This window comes from Rhea pennata, chromosome 2 (assembly GCF_028389875.1).
Source record: "Rhea pennata isolate bPtePen1 chromosome 2, bPtePen1.pri, whole genome shotgun sequence".
NCBI classification, from domain to species: Eukaryota; Metazoa; Chordata; class Aves; order Rheiformes; family Rheidae; genus Rhea; species Rhea pennata.
The window spans coordinates 23488401-23505151 of record NC_084664.1 but is presented as its reverse complement, the minus strand read 5'-3'; positions in this window follow the sequence as shown (position 1 = coordinate 23505151).

Here is a 16751-nt window from a genome sequence, read left to right as displayed (position 1 = left end):
TTGACTCCTAGACTGTTCTACCTCACTTTTTTTTCATAGATTAATGTTATTTTTCAGGTAGAGAGGAATCAGAGGAAAAATATTAAATATTGTAAGGATGTTTCCACATCCATGTTTTAAACCATTTTTATATTAGGAAATAATAGTAGTATTTCTTTGGCTTTAACCAATAATTTTTAGTCTAAATCCAGCTGTCACTGATGTAAGCACAACACTCTTATTCTTCAGCAGAGAAAATGATAATCAGCTTAGCACTGAGCTCAATTATCACATACAAGCTTGGTTTATAGATACTTGTGCAATAGCTTAAATAAAAAGAGTAACAACAAAAACTACAAGAAGAAATTTGGGAGAAACTGGCTTTGTCAGTCTCCAAAATTATCAGAAATTGACTTTTGTATCGTGCACCAATGCCAGGAATATTAAATGTCATGAGATTTTAGGAACAAAGAAAATAAATAGATGAAATCACTGTATATATTGGCTAAAAATAGTAACACAGAACTATGCTGTTTCAAATTAACAGTGGAGTGATATTGAAATATATTCCATTAATACGCCGGTACAGGTGCTTCACCACTAATCAGAATAAATTGCAGTATTCAACACAGAACTGCTACACATCTTTAAATTGCTTCTGCCTTGCTATATGGATATACCTGAACATAGCTTAATACATTTTTTACATGATATAATTTTATCTAGCCCATACAATGTCAGGGTAGTAATAATGATATTCTAATATTAATGCAAGCACAAAATATACATATTGATGAATAATGGTCATATGTTTTTGGATCTCCTTGCCAAGTCATATTAAAATGACAAATAATTGCCATTGCTTGAGAGAAATGGTACAGGCTCTGTAGTGAAAAAGCACATTAGGGATCCACAGTGTCCATTTGTTATCCTTTGTCAGGAAAACATGGTTCTTAATGAAAGTGAATGAGGGGACACTGATTGAGGACAGTGACACTAAACCTCTTTCTCAACAGGAGCCATGACATGAGTATTAATAAGCAGATTGAAAGGTTAAGACTCAGCTTTGAAACTCTGGAAGCACAGTAGAATCTGAAATAACTACCCCCCTCATAATATGGGGAAAATCACGATGTAAAATGCATTGTGTAAGCCTTTGGCCACAAGAGGATAGAGCAGATGGAAATTGGTTCCCAGACAATTCAAGGAAATGCCATTTAAAATCTTAACTGAAATATATTTTTGTTAAAGTCTTGTTTTTAATTCTCTGTCTTGATAAATGATCTCTTTCCTTCTCATTATCCTCTCTCCCCTTTGCTCCCAGTACTACAAAAATGTTAACCACAACAACAGGTATTACCTGAGCATTACAGTATCTGAGAAAGCAAGTGCACAAATGTGCAGCCTGGGTAAGCATAAAACAGCACATGTTGGTATCAGATCCAGTACAAACTGGAGCATTTCAGTTTAGGTCAGTGGAGCTATACCCATTTGGACCACTGGAGAATCTAGTGCCTGGCTTTTAGTGAGAATTCAAAATGTATGTTGATTGCTTGGGAGAATGAAGAAGGAAAAATATTCTATAAGAAGAAAGATTTCTGAAAGTCTAATGCATTACCGTGACCACTTATTATTTACTGAGAACATGTGAAAATGAAGGAGTCAAGCCCTGATCCTGCTCAGCTGTACATGTGTGTCTGGTCCCTTTGGAGTCCATGGCACGTATAAGGGAGCAGTGCAAAAGTGTACGTCTCTGCAGGACAGGGCTGAATCTCCAGTGTCTTTGTTGACAAGGTTTTGCCTCTCTGAAACCATACAAGCTCTGAATGACTACAATCTCTGACCATCCTTGCAGGTTTATATTCTTTTTTATAGTCCTACTTTTTTGTACATCAGAAGTATCTTCCAGGAATTCAATGGTTTTAGTATTATAGGAAAAAGCCCTGTAATACTAAAATCTCATTTTCTTTGTACCAGTAGCGAACCTGGGTAAAATGCCCAAAGTTTAGATGAGTTTGAATGCAGAGGCTGGTTCTGTTCATCACAGAGATAAAGTCAGATAAATAATTAGATTTCATTTCTCAAAAAATGTTCATTTCCATGTTCCATCATAGATTTGCTTTTTGCATGTCTTAAACCAGCAGGAAGAAGCAACTCCAAGACGATATATATATATACGTGTGTGTGTGCGTGTGTGTGTGAAGTTCAGGAGTATGAATGTATGTAACTATGTATCTCTCTATATAAAGTCACAAGATACCTTTCTTTAAACTTTTTGCAATTGTTCACATATATTCAAACAAGGTTAGAAGACTGCTATTAAATATTTCACCTCCTAAAGATCTGAAAAAATAGTAAGCTGCTGCACACTTTGAAGATTTAAATAAAGATTTTAGTGTATTTAAGTGGTTGCAATAATTCCAAAATGAGTTTGAAGAGCTGAGTTTATCTTTAGGCAAGGTTAATAATGGTGTACGTCAGGTTTTCCTCATTAAGGCTCTGTCTACATAACAAATTAAAAAACTCAGGACTATTTTCTGATGCTGAAGCCAACAGCATGGAACAACGAATGTCCATATTATTAAACTGTTTTAGTCTTCAAAACAGATTGTCTCTATGCATACTGCGCACGAGGAACATTTGCCAGCTTATGACGAACAACCGCACAGCTCAGAGGAGTATGTGTAATTCCTAAACTGTGCTTTGGAGTTATCTGAGATAGCTGGCTGAAATAGGGTAATTATGTCAAGGACTTTTCTAATACGTGCATCATATTGATAGATGATCCAGTTCCTCTGTTCATTGGTGCTGTTTAGTCTAACAGTATATCTGTAGCCTGTGGCAGGAGACAGATTTCTTCAGTAAATAGTCATTTACTCAATACAAGTCAATGTTATTTTTCATTTAATTTAGGTAAATAGTGGAGTTTTTACAGAAGAAATGACCACAGAAAATAATCTCAGGGTTCACGGTGAGGTGATTCTAATTAAATTAAATAGAAGGAAAATGTGAGAGTAATTTGGTTACTCATTTTTTTTTCAGTTTCAACAGGTAGGTTGGAGAAAACAAGAAACCAACTGTGGTGAGGAGCTCAATGCAGACAAGGCTTGGGCTATAAGGTGCAAGGATGCAAAAACTAGTTGGAATCAATTTTAGTCAAAGGAAAAAAACACCTTGGAATGCATAACAACACCACAAAGAGAATTAGTGGAACATGAGGACGTAGAATGGAAAAAGGTATTAATCAGCAAAGAAACATCTTAGAGGTCATAAAACATAAAAATGAATATTTTCCAAGTTGTCAAACATATAAATTTGGCTCAGAATTCTCCTGTTTTTTTATAGAGAAACATAACTACTTTCAGGATGATTCAGACCCACGAAGACCGATATTTCCTTCCTTCCTTCTAGAGAAGGAAGAGATCTTTAGGCCCTTAGTGTATACTCCTATCTCGAGCATTTGAGTTCATTTCCTAGTTAGATGAATGAATCTGGCCCCTGGAGACTAATAGCAGTGTTTGCTGTCAGCTAAGGGCTGTCTCTTGGAAGTAATAGAGGAGAAAATCAAGATTCAAGTGAATCAACATACATGTGCCCTGGTGAAATAATGGAAAGCCTCAGCTCACTTCTGGGTCTTCTCCTGATCAGGAGCACTGCATATGTTAGTTTGCTTTGAAGCTCTTTTTAGACCTTTCTATTAGTTCCTGCCAAGGTGAATTCCAAGTGTGTTGTTACACGGTTCACTCCGGGGACTACTTCTTACATGCAGATAGGAGAGTCTAAGCCCCCTAGCCTTGGGTAGCCATCCAATGCTGTTCCAACATACCTAGTTCCTCCCAGATGCACCATACACTTCTATGACATGGCCTGATAGAACACAGCTGCTAAAAAGAAGGCACTGTGCTATAAAATCTCTGACATGACTCTGGCAGACTGCAATTTAGTCTTTCTTTCATTTTGGGTATGTTTCTTGGGAAAAAACAAGAGAATCAGTATTACTTCTGAGGGCCACAGGAGTATCACACAGGTACCTCAGGAGATCCAGTGTGGACATGATTGGTCTTCTCTAGAAAAAAGGACTACGTATCCCAAGCAGTGTGGCCATAAGTAAGTCTGCACTATTTGACGCCTTGTCCAGAGATTGTTCAATGTAGTAGGTGCCTCTAGCAATGTGGGTGCAACCTAAGTCAGGCAAAGGATAACCCTGAACAACCAGCTGGATGCAAGTTGTGAAAGTTAACTGATCTTAGGGTTTATCAGCTGAAATGTTTCCAGGAGAGAGAAGGGAACGTGAATGTTATTTTACAAGATGCTAGTGAGAACTCATGTGAAGTACAGATGAAATTCTGCTCACTTATGTACAAGAAAGTTGAAACTAAGTAGAAATAATTGCAGAGAAGGGGTCCGTGGATGATTAAGGAATTGGAAATCACCAGAGCTTTTTTTTTAACCTCACAAAATGTAAGTTAGAAGGGAGTATGATTGCTGTCTTTAAATACATCAGGAAGGTAGTCATGAGAGACTAAAAAGAATTACCTAAACTCAAGGGCATTGTTGACACAAAACAAATGAGTATAGATGAGTATAGATGAGTAGAGATGATATGAATGAATAAATGTAGGCTAAAAACTGAAGAAAAACATCAACCTTTAGAAGAGCAGACTTGTGAAAATTTTATATATAGACTGTAGAGGAAAAATGTAAAGTTTTCAAGAAGGAGTTTGATGAATGTACTAACAAAATTATATGACTCAATTGCTTATGATCAGGCCTTGACCAAGAGATCCTTGCATGATTATGTTTCATCTATTCCAAATATTGTAGAAATCTTGCTCATAAAAAGTGTTACAGTTTGAAAGTTTGTGTTAGCTGTTCTTTAAATCAGTAAGTATTTAAATAATTTTCATTCTTGAAATGATTTATCATTTTTACATTGAACAAGAAACTTATGTGACATCAGTGTCCAGCTTTATTTATGATAGGGTTAAATACAGATACTGGTACCTTAAGTGGGCAACTGGACACATATATTCACAAATGCTTCACCGACGTATGTTTGCATGTATTTTCACAAACAGATTGTGTTTCACAATTCAAACTTTGCAAATTATGAAATTTAGCCCACGATAATGGGGATGTTTGACTAGAGCATCTGTTGCCTGAGATTTCTTAAGGTTTTTTGTTGTGTTTTGCTTCATTTATGATCTTCAGTGAGGCTTGTTCTGGCAATGACAGGGGGGACAAATTGTTCATAGATCTTGCCTGCCATTCCTGATATAGTATATTTTCAGTACTGTAGTTCTCATGTGCGGTGTTAGAAGTAGCTGAATGAAGAGCCAATGTCTTGGTAAATAACGGGCTTATTTTTCTTGCTTATAGTCTGATCTTTCCGGAAGTTCCTCCCAAAGCCTCTAGCCCTAATGAGACTGGCCTGGATGATCCAGCAATAGGTTTGCATTGGGACTAGTTGTATCTTCACGGAAGGAGTCAGCTGTGAGGAAATTAAAAAAAATCAAAAAGTGAAGGGTCTGAAGGTGATTACTTCACACTGCAATTCATTACAAAACTTCTTTTACATTGTGTTTTGCTATATACTTACACATTTTCCTTTAAAAACAATAGTTTTCCTCAGTGTTGTGAGGTAAAATCATTTAATGCTGAATTAAATTCAAGCAACATTCCGACTCTTCAGAAAGACTTTAACAGCAGCTAAAGACATTCAAAATATGATTTTATATATTTCATATATACAGGGATAATATACATGTAAGATAGCAAACAGCACCACAAATTTCTGTAATTGAAAGGGATTAGACAGGAGCATATCCATGGTTCCCTCTTTATACGTAACGTATAAACAATACTCTGCCTTAGGCAGTCAGCTGGGCCTTTCATCAGTGTTTAAGGAGCTCAGCAGCCCTCCCTTGTCCTTAGGGCCACTGTTGAGTCAGGCCTTGCTGCTATATTTAGCCTAAATAGCAGCCTCACTTGCGATTGTTATGTTCTGCCATTTATTATTCACAGCTTCTTAGAGTGGGAGTTAAAGACAGATTGCTGTAGCTTTTCATTTCTCGTGGAAGTTAGGCAAAAATATTTCATTCTCTAACCAACACAGAGTCCCACTACAGGAGATGGCATCATCTTCTAAAGTTTGGGTCCGGTAACCAGAGAGTCCTTTCGTTTTATCGCAGCTTGGGAGGTTCTCCTTCAACTGAATACCTAGCACCATATGCATCTGCTGTGTCATGATCCTGGAGAGCATCTCCAGGGATAATTGCAACAGTTTGTTATCCCAGGAAGGCCAGGAAAAAAAAGCTATGAGCGGAGCTTCTTCCCAAATAAGAATCGCTGCCTTCCACTGAGTCTTGGGGATAGGCACCACCTACCTACCCAAGGGCGCCATCTTCATCAGCTTTATAAAGTGGTAATACAGTGCTACTGCTACACTGGAGAGCTATTGAACACCCCTGTATGACTAGACTTGGGAAGTTTCAATTAGTAGTAATCAAATAATTAATATTAATGTTTATTTCCAATAAATATTTTCCTAATGTTATTTTTATGGCTTTGTTTTTTGCACTACCTAGAAAATACATTTTAAAATTCATGTAAAGGTAGTTGTTTTAATGCAAAAATACAAAGTTTCAGAATCAAACTCAGTGTATTTTAATCCCAAAACATAATATTTTCTGATTATATTAATGACATAAATTCCTTGAAGTATCGAGCCCTGGTTATTCAAGAAGCCCAGTTCAACGGTTTCTAAGTAACGCCCAGCTTCTCAGACAGCCTTTGGTGCAGAAATATCTTTGATGTTCTAAGATTAAATGCCTTAGTTTAAACATTACACTTAATTTTGCCCCCACCTGCTTTGATTTTGGCGTGTCTGAAATGAGACTTCTTCTAGGCATAAAGTGTGTACCTAGACTGTATTGCTGCCTGAATCAGGACCAAATTTTGAATTTTTAGCTGAAGTCAAATGCTAGCACTGTCCCATCTTGTTCCTTCTTAAAATAGGATTTTCCTCTGATTTCAGAAGGAATAGAATCAAAAGCAAACACTCTTCTGTGCCTTGAAGTAATTTATACATGTAACTCTAGTCCAATCTCCATACTGGGGGCAAAATTAGGAATTTTCTTTGGCTGATTTTGAGAGGATGGAGAAATCAACACTTCTTCTTGCCAATGAAAACAGAATCTACTGAGTTTGCCTACAGATCCCTGTCCTGCTCCCCGGTGGAGGGTGCTCTGCGTGAGGAGGAAACGAAGGTAATGCCTATGCTGCATGGAACTAAATAATTAAAGAGGCTTATAATTTATGCCAGCATCAAATGCTTGAATATTTGGTCTGGCTGCAGGAAAAAGAACTGACTCTCATGTATCTGAGGAGTTTTTCAAAAGATACTAAGAATGAATATTAGATGCACAATTAAGTTTCCTTTAAGATACATTAGTAGATTAGAAATAGATCATGCAATAATTTGTATTATTCCACATTACCAATAATTTGATAGATAAGTTCTATCCCTACTTGTATTTCTGTATCCTTATTTAATGTGTATTCTGGAATAAATGTGTTTAGAAAATGGAAGGGTATAGTTGTGTTCTTTCCTTTTCTTTCTCTTCATTTTATTCCACTTCCATATTTCCCTTCCCCCTTTAATTTAATGGGAAGCATACACAGATGCCAGGCAGACAAATGTACTGAAGCCTTGTTAGCATTTAATCTCTTTTTAGATAAATGCAAATATTGCTGTCGATGGTATTGGAACCTTGTCCAGCAGTCATTTGAAGAACTTGCTCATCCATTTTTCACAGAGTGTCCATTACTATCAGTCACTGAAAACTGTGATCCAGAATATTCGTTCTTGCCGAAAACAATAGAATTAAGCCACAGGGCTTCAGAAAATTGCTTTCATATTCAAGCAGTGCTACACATATACAGACACCTTGTTGATGATTTTCCTGCCCTGAAGAAAATGTATTGCTGCTGCCACAAACCTGTCTTTTGGCACTTTGTCACTTACAAGTGATGATAAAATTGCAACAAAGAGACTTCTTTTTAATCTCATAGGTCATCGTTTGTACTCTGGACAGTCCTCCTTTTTGTCCTCTCATTTAGATTAGATAAGGTGGAAAAATCCTTTTAGTTGCCTCTAACTTCTGTAAGCAACACAAATGCCAGAAAGTCAGCCTCAACGCACCATCACATTTTTTACATGACAACTCCTTTCTTCACTTTGTTCATTTAGACTGGAAGTTCTGTCTGAATTTTAAATATATATTTTTTAGGCAACTGAATTACAAGGAGTCCTTTTGATTTATAGATTCCTATCATACTGTAAACCTTAAGAGAGAAGTTTAATCCCTTTAATTTTGTGAGAACCCCAGAATCATGCAATAGTTGTATTACTGAAATTCTGACCATTATTATATCCATTTGTTACTGCTACACATTCACATCATTTTTAAAATTCAGTTATCCAGTCCAGCAATTCAAAGTTGCAGAAAACTTGTGATAGAAAGACAGAAATTCTGAATAAATCCTCATATCTGTTGAATATTTTAAAGAGGGATTTTCACATTAGAACACATTTGGAAGAAAAAAGAAAATCTGTACAAACAGCAATTTATTTGACTACACTGTTTTTGTGATTTTTTTCTACATTTGCTGACAGACTTTCCTCCTCTTAGTCAGCTTCTTCTTCAGCTTTATACCTCGATGAAGTCATAAACCTGTTTGTGACATAAAAAATCTGCTGCTGTGGAATTTTCATGCAGCAAATACAGTATTTTGTCTCCAATCTGCAGTGTTTTTCAATCTGAATTTCTTCCAATTTGAAGTGTGGAAAGAACAAAGAAGAAAAGAGATTTAAAATCTCCTGAAAAGGGCATCAGGAGAAGGTACGTTTGCAATTTGATTTCCTCTTCTGCAAGTCAAGAACATGTCTGCTTCTGTCCTGTCCATCTGAGGACAGGTCTCTGCAAACGCGAAAGGACTTGTAGGACTAGGAATGAGGTGGAACCAAAACTGATGTCCTACATTTTGTACTGGGGTTGAACATACTATACCAAAAAATTAAGGGGCACTATCAACATCTAAGACAGATTCTCACTATTTTTCTCTTATTTTGTGTCCCTGAGTAGCAGAGACTGTGGGGGCATCACACAGTCAGTAGCCCATGGGGGGAGATAGCTCTTGTCATCCCTTTTACACAAGGGCAGTGAAAAACATGTCAGAGTGAAGAGAGAAAAACATGCTGACCCATTTTCTACTGTTGCTTGAGCAAACTGCTGCCATGTGATATAAATAAGCAGTACCTCCATGAAAAGCCAGCACTCATCAAGCTGGTGTGTGGCTACACGTGGACCTGCCCCAAAATTCAGAGTTAACTGAAATGAATACAAGCCTGGAGATACCTAGGCGATTCACAGTTCCTCCAGTGAGAAACCCAGGCGTTGGGCAATACAGAAATGGACACTTAGGTGCCTAAACAACCATTAAAGGCCAAATTCTCTGCCAACGCCCCGGGGAAGCAAGCCTCTTTACTCCAAATGAAGGGATCTCTGCATTCAAACCAATCACTACTGGAGGTAACAGATCACTCATTTACCTGGATTTGGCCCCTGCGAATAGAAACGTCCTGGGCCGGTGTCCTGCCAGTTGCGCTGCTGTAGAACAGTCCTGCCTTCTCTAATCCCCTAAAATCACTGCAGATTCTCCAGTATGAACAGGCAAAAGCAGAATAAGCTCCGGTGAGTATTCTAGCTTCTATATGGTGCTGCTCATAATGTGGTCGAACGTGAAGATAATATACCAGTGTTGTCTAGTTTAATTTTACCGATTGAAAACTGTCACAATAAATCAAGATACAATCCTAATTTCAGAAATTTATTTTTCTGCTAAGTAAACTGCCCTGTGAGAGTTACTAGTTATTCTTTTTCATGCTTATATTTGACTTCTAAGTCAAAGTGTTTTGACTTCTTCTAAGCTCTCCAATAGGATTTTATAGAATAAATACATCTAGACCCTCTTTCCTTGTTCAGGATTTACATTATAGTAATGTTCAAAACTAGTAGTTTCAGAAATAAATGTTTTGGAAGGAAAACAGATTTGCACAACATTCTGAATAACTGAAATGGTTAAGAATATGAATGCAAGAAATGTCCTACATAAATTTCATAGCCAAAGGAAATGATACAGCAGAATAGCTTATAGTGGAGAATATTTTGTAGGAATTATTAGGCCTAAGAAGTTTGTATTTGTGATATAAAAAGCAATTCCTACCAAAAAAGTGTAAATATTTTTGGTTTCTCAGTATAATATTGTATCACAAGTACTTATACAGTGATGGCATGTTACTTTCAAGACAAGTTTTCTCTCAAAACATTTTATTACGAGAGTCACCTCTTCCTGACCTTATGTAGATCACATAAGGTTTCGCAAGAGAAGCATAAAAATGTATGTGCATCCATGCTAAAAAAAAGGCAAGAGCAAGAGGATTTCTTCAACTACAGAGTATAAAATAGAAGCAGAAAATTATCGAAAAAAATTTCAGAATGATGAAAAGCATGAGCAGTTTTAAGACGCTGATTGATGGAATTTTCTCAGCGTTTTAGAGGCTTTCAAAGTGTTAGTGCATTTCATAGCAACCATTGGTAGTTTCTGAACTCGTAATTTAAGGCTATATTTATACTAGGGCCTCAATCCTCAACTCAGAGACCAGCTATTTTATCCTTGTGTGTATCATAAAATTAGTCACAGGCACGGTGAGGCTCGCGTGCTGGGTGTGCTCGCTCAGATCCAAGGGCCCGTGACAAAGCTCCACGGTGCAGCATCGTGTCCTTGCCGCGGCGTGCCGGGCCAGCTGGCCCATCCCGCCCATGCCTGGTACGCCACAAAGGGACCGTGAGGATATTTTTTGCTTCCAACTCACAGCAAGTATCTCGATTCCAGCCGCAGTTTACACTCAAACATTGACTTAAGCTGCAGCCCAGTCTGAAACCTCCTGGAGTGAGATCTGTGATGGCCAAGTGCACCAGGAGTTCTGTACTTGCTGAATTGGCTTTGGTGGCCAAAGCTGAGGGCTTCATCTTGTCATATATCCCAGGAAGAAGACAATTCTGTGTGAAGGCGGTTACCTGGGATAAAGAAGAGCATAGCATGAGAGTATTAATGGATAGAATTAGAGACGGGAATGCTTAAAGCAACTGTGCTGTGCTGAAAATTCACACTGCATTTATAAAATATGTATTTTTTAAATCAGCATTTAGGATTTAGCAATCATTTTACCAGCTCTGGCATTTTGCCTGTATGTAGATACTATTGTTGTCGTTATTTTTAAAAATTTATTTCTGCAATAATTCTCTATATTTTAAGTTTCTTTAATGTTTTGGCATTTTCTTGTTTAGTGAAGCAAAGCTTCTCCGTTATAGCCCTGAATCTTCAGGCTGGGCACATGGGATGCCTGTGGTAACCTTAGCAACCTTTGTAGCATGGGGGGGCTACTGCTTTGACAACCCTTGACTGAACAGAGCAGCTTTGTTTCACCCAAACCCACCCCCCAGGAGCAGCGAGCTGCTGCCTGCGCAGTGTCACCGTAGCTGGAATGCATCACAGCTGCTCAAATGTCACCCTCACTTCAGCTTTGAGGCTGCAAGGCTCATGTCTCAATTCAGTTTCCCATGATCATACCGTGCTTTTCTTAAAAAAAAGCAATTGTGTTTTAGCCCATAATGTCATTTTGAGAGGGTATTAAGGTGCTCCCACATAATCCCTCCTAGCAATTGATAGCAAGGCATAGCCCAAACTTGCTTTGTTGACTTTTGAGATTTTCTCATCTTTGCTCATACTGAAAAATATAAAGCAAGCTCTGTTAAATTATTTTCGAATTCACTAATTGAGTAAACAATTCTGTCTTTGCTATAGACAAAAAGGTTAAAAAAAAAAGGTATTTTCTGTCACATTCTATATGGTTCTCAAGTACTTGCTCTGTTAGCATAATCCATAACCTATTAACATAATTTATATTATTTCTCCAGTATCATCTATTAATGTCTACATCCATAAGGGCATGCGAAATCAGTATGTACCGTACGAATCTTATCTAATTTTATTTTATAAGTATTTCCTCTTTCTACCCATTTCTCCTATATATTCTTTAAAATCATTATTAGGAAGGAAATTTAGGACTGTAACAGCCGCAAAATGCAGCCTCTCCTCATGAGAGAGCTTGCCAGTCGCTGTGACTTCAGGAGGGAGCATTCTACATGGCTAAAATTCCTTCAGCCTGAACTACTGTAAATTTTTATGACTCTTACTGCAGTCCTTCAGTTCAGGCAATCTTTCCTTGTTTTCTGTATCATGTTTCTAATTTCTCGCCAGTTTATAGTTTGCTTTGGTTTTGTTGCTTTCCGGGGTTCTAACTTTAGGTGCACGTTTCTGAGAGCCAGTGCAGTTACCTCTTTTCTCTAGATCTAGCATTTCTCAAGCAAATTCCTGCTAGAAGGCTCCCCAAGCAGCTGAGAACTCAGAGGAATAAATGCAGTTTGGAGAATATATTAAACTTTTGAAACACAACACCTTGGATTTAAGTATATTAGAGATTTAGTTTACCCTTTATTAAAACCCCAGTGGACAAAACTTTGCTTTTACTTTTGCTCTTCAAAATCCAATATGGCAAATACATTGATTTGTTGGTATTAACGTAGCCAAACACGGTGTTTGTGTATTTATCAGTAATGTGGTTATGGTGAAAGATGGTCTCAAACGACCATTCTCGCCTGTCCTCTGAGGATGCATTTCAAGCAATGTTTCAGTCTGACTAAAACTTTAGCAATAACAGAAACAAGGGGTAAAAAACATTAGCCAGTGTAGCAACCCCCCTCCCCCTTTTCCTTAGGGTCCAAGTCCTTATCTCTGGTTTGAGTTCTTTCAGGATCATGTAGCAAAAGTAGTGTCTCATCTACATTCTGTAAATCTGATCACAACTCTTACTAGTGCTAACCATAATCCAGGCACAGCTGCGCAGAACAAAAATATTAAGGTCGTGTGCCTCTTGCTTTGCAACAATTCATTTGAACATTAAGCCATAAAGTCAGCATGCTTCTGGCTGGTTTTCTGCCTGACTTGGTCCTAACCCTGGACTTAACAGTCTAGGAGACTGCCTCTGATCCAGGAATGAAACATAAGCAGTTTTTCCTTCTGAATATCAGCCTTCATCCTACTTCTTGGAGCACTTCCGCTTCTCTTTTCATAATAATAGCCCTAACCCCATCACTAATTATAGCAACTCTGTCTCTACTGTTAAAATACAGCACGGATCAAAGCAGTGTTTGCACCATTAATGACCTCTCAGTCACTGATCATCATGTTTTAGTCAGACTGAAACATTGCTTGAAATACATCATCAGAGGACAGGAGAGAATGGTCGTTGTGACTATCTTTTACCATAACCATGTAACTGATAAAAAAACAAATGCTGAAGAAAGCATCTTTTGTTTAAGTTTCATATTAGAGGGAAACCATAAGCATTTAAAATATAGTTTTTTGTGTTTAATTCACTTCTAGGCCCTACTTCTAAAGTATTGTACAGTGAAGGATGAATATGAGACATTTATGACTGTTTTGGGAATCCCATGGGTGTCTGGGATTAGTCTGAACTAAGGCTTTGCTTGAAGGTCATGGGAAGATTTTGTCATTCAAAGTCATCACTCCTGACATGCGCTCCTCAAAAGGGGTTTTGCTTCACATTATTTAAGGGCTCTGAACATACAAATGTTTATAATCAGTGCACACTTAAGTGATCTCAAGTGATGTTACATGTAGTTTTAAAATATCCTTCTAGAGACAGCTACAGGATCAGAAATACTTACAATCAGGGAACTTTAAATTGTAAGATGACTCACAGAATAGAAATCTTTTAAACTAAACACTGACATGGTTAGGCATAAAATAACATGCTCCAAGCATTAACGATCTAGTGCTATCAACATTATCATGATGGCACCTAACAACATTGCTATTGCAGGGCACCACTTGGAGTCAGGAAGCTCTGGCTGGAGCACTGCTGAGCCACCAGCGAGGGCATGCGCAGGGCAATGCAATGCCCATGGCCATAGCTAGCTTTAAATTAGCTGGCTTCTTAGCAGTCTAACTACATCAGCACAGACGTCAGGAAATCAAACACCAGAAACCAGGATAATAATTTATTAGATACACGCAGTTAATATAATAATCACATGACTTTACCACACAGTAATATATCCAAGTTGGGGCTAATTTGCATTTCCAATCAGCAGGACTGGTTTCTTAGTTGGGCTTCACAGCGCATGTGTTCCAGGCTAACTGTTTTAAACCTGGCTTAGGTATGTAGACACGTCCTAGTTTTCATACCCTCTTCCCATGTACATTTAGCTTTTCAGGGAACCAGTAACTCTTATCATTTCAGTATGAGAATTGAAACATTCATTTAAACAACATTACTCCTGTAAAACTGTAGTATTATTTATCTGATTCCTACAATGTTTAGTGTTTTACTAACAAAGATGACAGTCGTCTCCTCTTCAATCATATGAATATCAGGATACTTCAGTATGAAGACAGAAACTCCCTGTTCCCTATTTACAGAGAATTCTTTTATCTTCTTGACAGTTTCTCAAAAATTTGGTGACAAGATTTGCTAACAGATTGTCAATCAGGGCATAATATACCACCTGTAGCCTGCCGTTTTACAGAAACACCAAGAGGGGGAGATCTATTATACCAATACATCACAGGGTCTTTCAAAACAACAGTGCAAAACAGACTGTTCCAGATACATCTGCTCTCTCATTGTAAAAACCTCCAGTACGTTAAGACATTGGAGAAATGGAGGCATCCTTAGAGCACATGCGTATATGTGCGTAGGGAGCTTGTCACAAGGTGATGGTTTTGGAACACAAAGTGTGATGCATGGTCATTGCTTTGAAATGTTAGAGAGTAAATTGGGAGGAAAAATGTAAATATCCTCTGTCCTGAGGTGCCAGAAGGCATGAAAAATCATCACCCAATAAATCTTGTTGGGTTAAAATATGAGTTTGTGGCATCTCTAGGACTGAATACACGGGATTACCTGATTTATGGGAGTTATGAAGTTACAAGGTGCCACTTGAGAAGCCCAAGGCAGGGAGCTCTGCAGGTAGAAGGATAAATAGTGATTATATTTGGGTTTCAGTACTGAGACAGGAAAGAAGAAAAAGTTCCATCAGGTCTCAATCACTCTTTGAGACCCTGTGCTGAAAATATCTTTCTACCAGAGACACGGGCATCTGGGCAGCTTCCAGTACCACTTCACGGTAATCCTTTACTGTAAATCACTGTTAGTAAAAAATTAAATGCCTAGTGCAGATGTGGATTTTCAAGCTGTTAAATTAGGAAACATTTTTTTTTCTTCTGCAAGATTAGGAGCATTGGATCCTGATGAAAAAGGAGGGAGAGTTCTCTAAACTCATGATCAGGCAGCTCAGTAGGGAAGGAATTAGTTCTTAGATGTCGAATGTGTGTGTGTGTGTCATTGCTAATGGATGCCAAATAGTGGACAAAATCCTGCTCTCATTACTCTGTATAGTGCAATATCTGATTAACAGAATAGCAGTGAAATGGTATTTAGTGCAATTAGCTTGATTATCTAAAGTTTTATGGGAAGGAGTGTACACTCGCCTTTCCTTTTTTCCTATTTGTTTATTGAGATCATCTCCCACTTTCTCTGAGATGCTGCTAACATAAAACAGTGAGTCTGACTGTCAGAAATGGTCTTGGTAGAGCTACTACTGCCTTGGGGTAGGGAATGGAGTAGGTGACCTCTCCAGGTCCTGTTTTGTGTGGTTGCTCCAGCACTGGAAATACAGTTTGTTTCTGTTGAGTCAATCAGTCCCGTTACAAAGCAAATGTGCCTAGTGAATCATAGTAAATGAGAGAAAAAGTTTGTAAGGTTTATGGATTATTTAGTGGACTCCCTCCTCTCCCCTCATAGTTTTCTGCTTGAAGCTAGGCAGGAAAGCAAGAAGGCTGAGCATTTGGAGCTCTCAGTAACTCCAGTGGGAGCAGCTGAAACTAAACGTTAGGGGAAAATCAGAGCAGTTTCGTCTAGCTAGCTAGCTTTAACCCCCAAATTTGTTCCTTCCTTTTTCCCTTTTCACATTCCTGGAACCAATATTGCTTAGGAGCCTCTGTTTGGTAATCTGGATCCTTATTAGAGGCAAAGGTGTTAATAATGTCTATATTTAGTGTTGCTTTGCAACAAGAACTTCTGGTTTCAGTTGCCCATGAAACTACGACACTTAAAATGTTCACGCCATAATTTCCTTCACCTCTCTGCCTCTGACTCTCTACTTTTTCTCTTTCCCACTTTTTCTCTTTCTTATCCTCTTTCCTTCCTTTTTTTTTCAATAAAAAATGTTCAATTGCTTCTGAAAATAGAAGCAGAGGCTTTCACAGCTGCTGCTGCTATTGGGGCTGGCTGCCAGCCGGGCAGCAAACTCAGGAGCAGGAGGTCCTGAGAAGCGAGTGTTGGTGCTGCTGGTCCTCAGGCAAAACGTAGCTTCACCAGGTGAGCCGAGGTCTGCAAAGAGCACAGCCTGAACAGGCTGAGGTGCGTATGAGCTAGAAAGGGGAGAAACTCTTGTGAGCCATGGGGTGGATGCAGAAGGATGTTTAACTTCGCTCCTCTCTAAAATGTCTAGGAAACCCTGTTTCAGCATTTGGCTGGCAAAATAACTTGTTCTCTTTTCTGC